Source organism: Ursus maritimus, unplaced genomic scaffold (genome assembly GCF_017311325.1).
Source record: "Ursus maritimus isolate PB19 unplaced genomic scaffold, ASM1731132v1 scaffold_20, whole genome shotgun sequence".
NCBI lineage: Eukaryota > Metazoa > Chordata > Mammalia > Carnivora > Ursidae > Ursus > Ursus maritimus.
In genome coordinates, this window is record NW_024424453.1 from 39,049,985 (window position 1) to 39,059,378 (window position 9,394).

At 47.6% G+C, this 9,394-nt stretch overlaps 1 pseudogene; it reads left to right on the top strand.

Moving 5' to 3' along the window:
• Nucleotides 1–8,059: 8,059 nt before the first annotated feature.
• LOC103681977 lies at nt 8,060–8,840 on the top strand (annotated as a pseudogene).
• The last annotated feature ends 554 nt before the right edge of the window (nt 8,841–9,394 follow it).

A 9,394-nucleotide genomic window follows, 5' to 3' on the forward strand; every position in this document is an offset into this window, starting at 1 on the left:
CCCCCTCCTCTTACCTCCCAGTCTTTGGTATTTTGTTAGGCAGCCCAAGCAAACTACTACAGCAGGTCATAAAGTGTCTCTCTGGAGCGCCCTGACTGACACAAGCATTAAAAACAAAACCCAGACAACGAAGATAGCCGTACCTGACCCCCCTCCATACTGATAGGTACCCTGCAGGTGTATCTCATGTCACCGTTGCAATGGCATCACAGAGACCCCATCAAGAGCCCCATTCTACAGATGAGGCACTGAGGCGGAGAAGTGGTTTGCCTGACTTGGCCCAGCTGGTGAACGGTAGAGGCAGGTGTTGAAACCAAGCGCTGAGACTCTAGGGTTTATGTGTTCACTGCCCCTCTCCACAGTCTCCCTGCTCCAGGCCCAGGGCTGACAGCTTCAAGGTCATTATTCAGCGTTCACAGCAGTCCATGCTGCCCTGGCAGACGCTCAGTTTCCCGTTTCTCAAACTGAGGCTTACTGAAGACAAAGACGGTTGCCTAAGGCCACACAGCTAGCAGGTTGCTCAGCAGAAATTCAGCCTAGGGCCTGGCTCCCTCCAGGGGACTCATTTCCACCAGGGATCCTTTCTGTTTCCCTAGGCATGTTTTATCGGAGACCCCTCAAAGCCTTTAAGGCCCAAGAGAATATACCTCTGATGAAGAATTTTAACAAGAAGCAGGAGAATGTAGCTCTCAGGAATAATACAAGAACATTAATTGTAATGTAGCTCGTGTCTTCTGTGTGTCCCTCATTGTGCCCGGGGCCTGGTTCTCTTGCGTGACGTTACTTAGACACAAAGCAAGCCGCTCCTGCAGTCTCAGCAGCAGGAGACAGGAGCAGTGAATGAGGTAAGGGAGCTCGACTCCGGGCAAATGCTGGCTTCCTGCCTCACTAGCTGGAAGACTCTGGACAAGTTGTAGAGCCTCTACATGCCTCAGTTTCCTCCTCTGTGAAATGGGGTGGTTGCGGCAGTAACAGTTCCCAGGCTTGTCGTAAGGAGCAACTGATTAATACGTGTAAAGAGCTTAGAGTCATGCCTGGCATATGGCAAAAACTTGTGCAAGTATTTCCTGTTGTTATTCTGAAGCAGACTGAAAATGCCCCTGGTCCCTTGTCAGACAGGTTCTCAGGAGTCTTCATTTCAGCCTTAGGTTGTCTAAGACAACTGTTGCAGTAACTAAGGATGAGTTTTATGCAAACCCATGTAAGTTCATCCCTAAGTGCAGGGGGATCGGAAGTGAAGAGAAATGGGCCTTACATCCTGCTTGACTTGTCCGTGATTATCTCTTGCCAAACCCAACCTCGACACTCAGCAAATAGTGTTCTATTGAAACTAAGCCAAAAACATCCCCCAGTCTTTCCCTGTTGCTTCCTTCAAGCTGCTGTCAGAATGATCAGTCTCGATAATAGTAGCGATAATAATTAATAATAACATATGTTACAGTATATGTTAAAACCACAGGCCGGAAGCAACAGAACAATGTGGAGATCTATTTTGCCAGCATTGTGCACATGTGGGTTTGTGAGGCATGATATTGACATAACTGAGGAACAGAGCCAGTCTCCCAGGAAAGGGATAGGGACAAGAAGAGAAACTTCAGAGAAGTATCTGGACAGGACCAAGACCTAAGTCCAAGGGTGTTCATTATCATGGGAGCGCTGGCAGCAACCATAATGCCCAGCAATGTGGGAGTAAATAAATAAAATCATGGTACATCCATACAGCGGGATGAGATGCAGTCATAGAAAAGAAAGAGACAGCTGTAATCGTGCTGATATGCAGTTATCTGAGATAAAGGATACATAAGAAAGCAAGGCACACCTTAGATGGGTGACTTGGATGGTATGTGAATTATATCTCAATAGAGCTGTTATTTTTTTTTTTAAGGCGTAGCGTGATGTGTGGTACTGTTTGTCTTTTTTTAAAGTGCACACAAATACAAATGCGTGTCTATTGACCATCTGGATGGATGCGCAAGAGACGGACCTTCTTCGAGAGGGGAGTAAGAGTTAGCAATAGGACGGAGAGTTTCTTTTCACTGTTCTCCATGCATGAGGTTAATTTTTAAGTCACATTTATGTATTTTCTACTCAATCACCGAAGATAGTCTTCTGCAAAACAGAGGAAAGGGGAAAGGGAGAAAGAAGCATTTTTTGAATGACACCATGTGCCAGGCACTGTTCCAAGAAATCAATCCTCATTCTACACTCATGGGATGCGTACTATTATTCCCATTTCACGGAGGGGTTAAAGTAGCTTCCCCCAAGGTCCCACAGGGAGGAGGTTTGACCAGTGAGATCTGCTGAACTTCACTGGCCCCCACCCCCGGCTTCCTTGGATTTCTGAAATCTTAGAATTTGAGATTTCCCAGCAGAGTCCTGCAGGAGTTTTGTCAAGATTAAATAGGCTGAAGTATTTTAAAAGGTAAAAAACAGCTCACAAATAATTCTAAGGCCCCAGGGCTAAAAGGTGACCCATCTGCTCTAAGTTGCATTTTCTCAGGAGACGGTGCTCTTGGCCCGCTCTGGGCGGTCTGGGCAGCGTCCTCACAGGCATGAATCAGTCTGGGTCTCCCCAGAGCCCCAGGAACAATGGGTGGGGTGCCCTGACTCTTCGGAGGAATCTTGCCAGGCCCACAAAGAACTTTGCTTGAAAACTGACTGCAACGGCTCACAGCTCACCCTTGCTTCCCCCAGGGCCATAAACGGGTGTTTGATTACAAAGCAGGTGGAAAAACTTCAGAATAAGGGGTCAGGCATTCCATTGCTTGTTTAACTTCTTTACAGGAGAATCTCGAGATGACACCTCAGATTGGCGGCTCATGGGGCACTTTACATTTCCTCTGCCAGAGCCGAGTTGCCACGACGTTGAGAAAGAAGGGACCGTTTGGGTTCTTTTTTCTCCTTGAAAAAGAGGAAATGCACTGGCCGGAGCTGGCAGTAATTCCGAGAAAGTACAGTTTATCACTCATTGGTAACGTGTAGAAATTTCTGAAGGAAAAGTATGTACTGAGCTGGGATCACGGAATTTTAGGGTGATTTCTAGTACAGACGTGCATGTAGGACCTACTATGTGTCAGGTCCTTTATGGAGGACCTTTATATATACAATATGTCATTTGATCCTCATACTTGTAAGGAAGTGTTAAGGAAATTGTTACTTTCTTCAGATAAACTACCTGGGAGCCTCCAGGGTTGAATCAGGATAGAGGGGGCACCTCCAGCAGGATTCCCAGCTCATAAGCTATGGTCACCCGTGTCCTGGTCTCTTCAGAGGTGGGAGTTCCTCTGACGCTCAGCCTTTCTTTTATTACCTTGTGGCACTGCTGAGACATAGTTGGAATGTTTAAAAAGAATGACTAAGGCCGTGGGGACAACGAAAGGAAAACAAATAGGATAACAGGAACACAGAAAATGTGGCTCATAGGGTGCAGCCGATTTGCTAGAACTGCCCCCTCCCTCCACGTGAGAGGCCAGAGAAAGTGATCCCCATTGTATTCTCTTCTGTTTCCCTCTTGGGTCCCCATTTATTCATTCGTGATTCTTCTATTCAATAGATATTTATTGAGCACCTATGATGTACCAGGCACTGAAAATACAGCCTTGAATAATTTAAATAAGTTCCTGCTCTCCTAGAACTGTCATTCTGATAGGGAGATAAAGGTATAAATGTACACACAAAATAATTTCTCATGGTGATTGGTGGTATGCAGAAAATAAGGTGATATTGTAGAGAAGAATCTGGAAGGCTTTATTAGCCATTTAAAGCAACGCACTCACAAGTGTATATAAGTATACCCATTTTATAAATGTGGAAATTGAGCCTCAGGATAAATGCGCCAAAGTCACAGTGGTAAGTAGGATTCCTACTCAGGGCTCCTCTAGAGCCGGGTTTTTCTCACTACACCCTGCTGCCTTGTCAAGGGTGGACCCCATCCAGCTCCATGGAGCACACAGGCTGGGCTAGCATATGGTATCCAGTTCATCTGTTGTCTTAGTCTAGAACAAAATACTATAGACTGGTATTCACAAATATTCTGACAATCTGCTCCAGACCCCTAACGTCATGTTCTTTTGGCATGTGAAATACATTCATTCTATCCCAATGGCCCCCAAAGCCTTAATTTGTTCCAGCATCAACTCCAAAGTCAAAGTCCAAAGTCTCAACTAAGTATCATCTAAACCAGATACAGGGGACGCTTAAGTCCCAATTTGTCTTCAGGCAACTCCTCTCCAGCTGTGCACCTATGAAATCAAAGATGTTATGTGCTTCCAAAATACAATGGTAGGCAGTTACAGGGTAGATATTCTCATCCCAAAGGGAGAAATAGGAAAGAAGGAAGGAATGACTGGTTCTGAACATGTTCGAAAACCAGTGGGGTGAACAACATTTAATCCTAAGGCACGAGGGGTGCCTGGGTGGCTCAGTTGGTTGGGCGTCTGCCTTCGGCTCAGGTCATGATCCCAGGGACTGGGCTCTCCACTCTGCGGGGAATCTGCTTCTCCCTCTGCCTGCCGCTCCCTCTGCTTGTGCTCTCTTTTTCCTCTCTCTTTCTCTCACTCTCTCTGTCAAATTAATTAATTAAAATCTTTTAAAAAAATTCCTAAGGCATGACAGTAATTCTCTGTGGCTTGATGCTCTGCCCTCCAGGCCCACTGGGGCGGAAGTCTCCCCTTCTGGGCCCATTGGGGTGGAGGTCCCGCCCCCACCAGCCCCCTGCATCTTTGCTAGGTAGGCATTGGACTCCCCCACCAGGAGGCCCTGCCCCTATGGCTTAGCCTAATGCCCCACCCCCCACAGCTTTGTGCCTGGTCATCCTTTGAAATCAGGTGGCAGCTGCCATGCCCCCACAGCTCAAGCATTCTGCAGAAACAGTGCCCCACAGACACCAGCCAAGTTTCTGGTTCCCTCTGGAGGGGTGGCCATGGTGCCTTGGTTCCATGGGAGCCACACTTGGAGCAGCTCAGAAACCTTGGCACCTCCCCCCCTGCTATCCTAAGGGTGAGAAGCAGAGCTTCTGGTGGGAAGACAGAGGTCCTGCAAGCACCAGAAGCCCCTCTTTTGTAACCACTCTGCGGACCTCTGAGTTCCCATAGGTGGTTGTTCCTCCATTGTCTCGGACAATAGCTCCGGGCTTCTGAGGACGGGGCTGATTCAGACACTCTCCTGATCAGATGTGGTTAAGCCACACCCTTAGCGTTCTCTGCCCAGCACCCTGCCTCATTTTTTACAAACTAAATAGGCTGAGAATTTTCCAAATCTTTAAGTTCTGCTTCCTTTTTGATGAAAAATTCCATCTTTAAGTCATTTCTCTCTTCTTGCCGTCAGGAGAAGCCAGGCCATTCCTTCAACAGTTTGCTTAGAAATCGCTTCAGCTAAATATGCAAGTTCATCACTTGCAGTTCTGCCTTCCACAAAACACTAGAACCTGAGCACGTTTCAGCCCAGCCCTTTGCCACTTGCTAACAAGAATGGCCTTTCCTCCACTGTCCAGTAACATGTCCTCCCTCCATCAGAGAGCTCATCGGAATGGCCTTTAACCTGCGTGTTGCTGGGAACACCTGTTCAAGAGCACTCAAGTGTTCTCTAGGAAGATCGAGGCTTCCTCTCCAGCTCTCGTTCTGAGCTGTATCAGAATTGCCCTTAAAGCTGCCTTCACAGAGCGTAGGCTTTTCTAGCACACATCTCCGACCTCCTCCAGCCTCTGCCCACTACCCGGTTCCAAAGCCACCTTCACAGTTGAGGTGTGTGTTAGAGCAGCACCACACTTGTCACTGCCAATCTCTGTGTGTTTGGGCTACGATAACAAAATATGGTCGACTGAGTGGCTTATAAACAGCAGAAATTTGTTTCTCACGGCCCTGGAGGCTGGGAAGTCCAAGATCAAGGTCATGTCAGATTCATCGTTGTCTGGTGAGAGCCACTTCTTGGCTCATTGACGGGTGCCTTCTCATCGTGTCCTCACATAGCAGAAGAGGGGAGGGAACTTTCTGGGGCCTCTCCTATAAGAACACTAACCACCTCCCAAATGCCCCACTTCCTAATACCATCACACTGGGGATAAGGTTTCAACATATGAATTTGGGGGAGACACAAATACTTAACCTGTAGCATCTAGGCAGGGACATAAATCCTCTTGATGGTGGTAACACCTGCTGGAGACGTGTACTATCCAAAGACTGAAAGACCTGCAGGGAGACTGAAAAAGTCAGACCCGTAGACACAGTAACACGGCTCAGTCCAGAGCCTTACCCACAATCCAGGTTCAGACAAAGTGGTAAAGCTGGTATGTTCCCTACTGAAAGCCATCCACCTCCTCCCTCCTCCCTCCTAATAACAAAGTAACAGATGGTGCTTTCTTGTTCTCATGCTGGGCCCATCACTGACACTTGCAGTGATGTCCAAGGGCAGAAACTCAACCCAACCTGGCCTACCAGAAGCCCTCTCCTAGGAATCTGAATGTGAATGGTGGTGCCCACATTTCTGAAGTGGCTGGAATTGTGGGAGAAGGACTGAGAAGGTCTACAGTATCCATCGTTCCTGCCCTTGTGGAGGCTGTGTCTTCTTTGAATCATACCAGCTACTCCTCTTTTATAGTTTAATCAAGCCAGACAGGATTTCTGTTGCTTGCCACCAAGAGAGTGCTGAATAATATATAAACCTATATCTAGTGGTCCAGCGAGCAGAAAGAGAAATCAATATATAATTACAGAATGTGATAAAGTGCCAAGAAAGGGAAGAGTAGAAACTGGGGGACACTGATAGTGGAGACCAACTTTTAGACTGGGGAGTCAGAGAAAGGAGATTTTGGGGAATTGTATTTAAGTTGAAACCTTAAGGATGGACTCAGCCATTTGAAGAGTGGAGGAAAGACTACTTCAGACAGAAGGAAACCTTGTGCAAATGAAAATGCCTTAGAGCAGGGAGGGGCTTAGCACATTCCAGAAAATTAGGGGGCTGGAATGAATGGAGAGATGAGACTTATTCTCTGACTTGAGTCCAGTGCAGTTTTCTTCTTCTTGGTTAGAGTGGTGAATATCTGTAGTTTCTTCCTCTTGAAAATGGGCAAAATATATGGTAACGTTTAGCTCTGCAGTTGTGTGTGTGTGCATGTGCCACAAATGGGATTCCATTTGGGAATTGGCAAGTTTATTCTCCGTATCGCATGATTTTAGCACCTGCCTAAAGGATCTGCCAGGCTAAGAACTTGATTCCTTCAGGATTAATTTGGATAGATCAGATGACAGAAAGTGTGTCCTGGGCTTTGATAGATCCTTTACAGTCCCAGCACACAGTGTTCTCTGTGTCCTGGTGATGGAGGAAGGTGGGGAACGAGTAGGCCAGGACACTGGAGAGAACTCGGTCATACCTGCAGTCTCTCTGCCCACCCAGGTCAGTTCTGCAACTGGGGTTGTGTTTCGGTTACCTTTGCTGTGTAACAAATTACCACACACCCAGCAGCTTAGAACAATAGCCACTTATTAGCTTACAGGTCTGTAGATCAGAAGTCAGGCACAAAGTGGCTGGGTTCTTGCTTGCTCAAAGTGTCACGAGGTCAGATCAAGGCATTGGCTGAGGCTGTGGTTCTCAATAAGTGTTGGCAGAGTCTGTTTCCTTATGGCTCTAGGAGTAAGGTCTCCACTGCTGTCACATGGGCATCACTCTCAGCTGTGAGAGCCTTCTCTGTCAAGGGTTCCCATCGCGGATGTTTGCTTTCTTCCAGGCCAGCTGGAGTGCATCTCAACGATGTTCTGTTCTGTTCTTTTCTTCTCTTCTTGATGTTCTTTTCTGTTACCAGTTGGAGAAGATTCTCTCCATTCACAGGGCTTATGTGACTAGGTTGGAGCCAGAGGGATAATCTGCTCTAAAACCAACTGGTCAGGAATCTTAACTACAGCTGCAAAATCTCTATGCCATGTGCAGGAACAGCCACGGGAGAAACACCAGCGAGTGGAGATCGTGGCCATCTGAGAATGCTGCCTGCCATGGGGTGTTGTTGCTGTTTGCCAGCCCCCAGACTCCTTGCACAGTGACTTAACAGAAGGTTCTAGCCTCCTTAAGTATGCAGCTAAAAAATAGCTTCCTGCTCTCTCCTCCAGCCGTCCACGATGCCAAAAGTATCAATCCCCTGTTTGAGAAAAGGCCAAGAATTTTGGCATTGGACAGGACATCCAGTCCCAAAGGGACCTCACCTGCTTTGTCAAATGGCCCCACTACATCCGGCTGCAGCGGCAAAGGGCTATTCTCTGTAAAATCTTCAAGTGCCTCCCGCGATGAACCAGTTCACACAGGCCTTGGGCCGCCAAACAACTCCTCAGCTGCTCGAGCTGGCCCACAAACACAGACCAGAGACAAAGCAAGAGAAGAAGCAGAGATTATTGTTCCGGGCTGAGAAGAAAGCTGTCGGCAAAGGGGATGTGCACACTAAGAGGCCACCTGTCCTTCGAGCTGGGGTTAATACTGTCACCGCCTTGGTGGGAAACAAGAAGGCTCCGCTGGTGGTGACTGCACATGACGTGGATCCCACTGAGCTGGTTGTCCTCCTGACTGTCCTGGGTCGTAAGATGGGGGGGTCCCTACCTCATTAGCAGGGGGAAGGCCAGGCTGGGGCATCTGTCCCCAGGAAGACCTGCACCACGGTCGCCGTCACACAGGTTAACTCGGAAGACAGAGGAACTCTGGCTAAGCAGGTGGAAGCTAATCAGGACCATAACAATGACAGAGACGATGAGATCCGTCAATGGGGAGGCGACAACTGGGTCCAAAGTCGGTGGCTCTCATTGCCAAGCTGGAAAAGGCAAAGGCTAAAGAACGGGTCGCTAAACTGGGCTAAGGGTACACTGTTGAATTTTCTGTGCATGGAAGTCATAAGGGCACCTGGCTGGCTCAGTTGGTTAAACATCCAGCTCTTTGTGCACACCTTCTCTCTCGCTCACTCTCAAATAAATGAAATAAAATCTTTAAAAAAAAAAAAGGTCCAACTCTTGATCTCGACTCAGGTCTTGATCTCAGAGTCCTGGTATAGAGCCCTGTGTCGGGCTTGGAGTTCACTGGGGAGTCTGCTTGAGATTCTCTCCCTCTCCCTCTGCCCTTCCCCTGCTCTCTCTCTCTCTCTCTCTCTCAAATAAATACATCTTTTTTAAAAAGTAATCAAAAGTTCTCCTTCAAAGAAAAAAATCCCTTTCCTTCTCCCTCCTCCACCCGTTACCCACTGTGCTAGTTTTCTATGGCTTCTGTAACAAATTGCCACAAACTTAGTGTCTTAAAACAACAGAAATGTATTCTCTCAGTTCTAGAGGCTGAAATCAAGGTGTTATCAGGGTTGTACTTCCTACCGAGACTTTGTGGAGATTCCTTGCCTCACCTGGTGGTGACAGGCGATTCTTGGCTCGTGGCT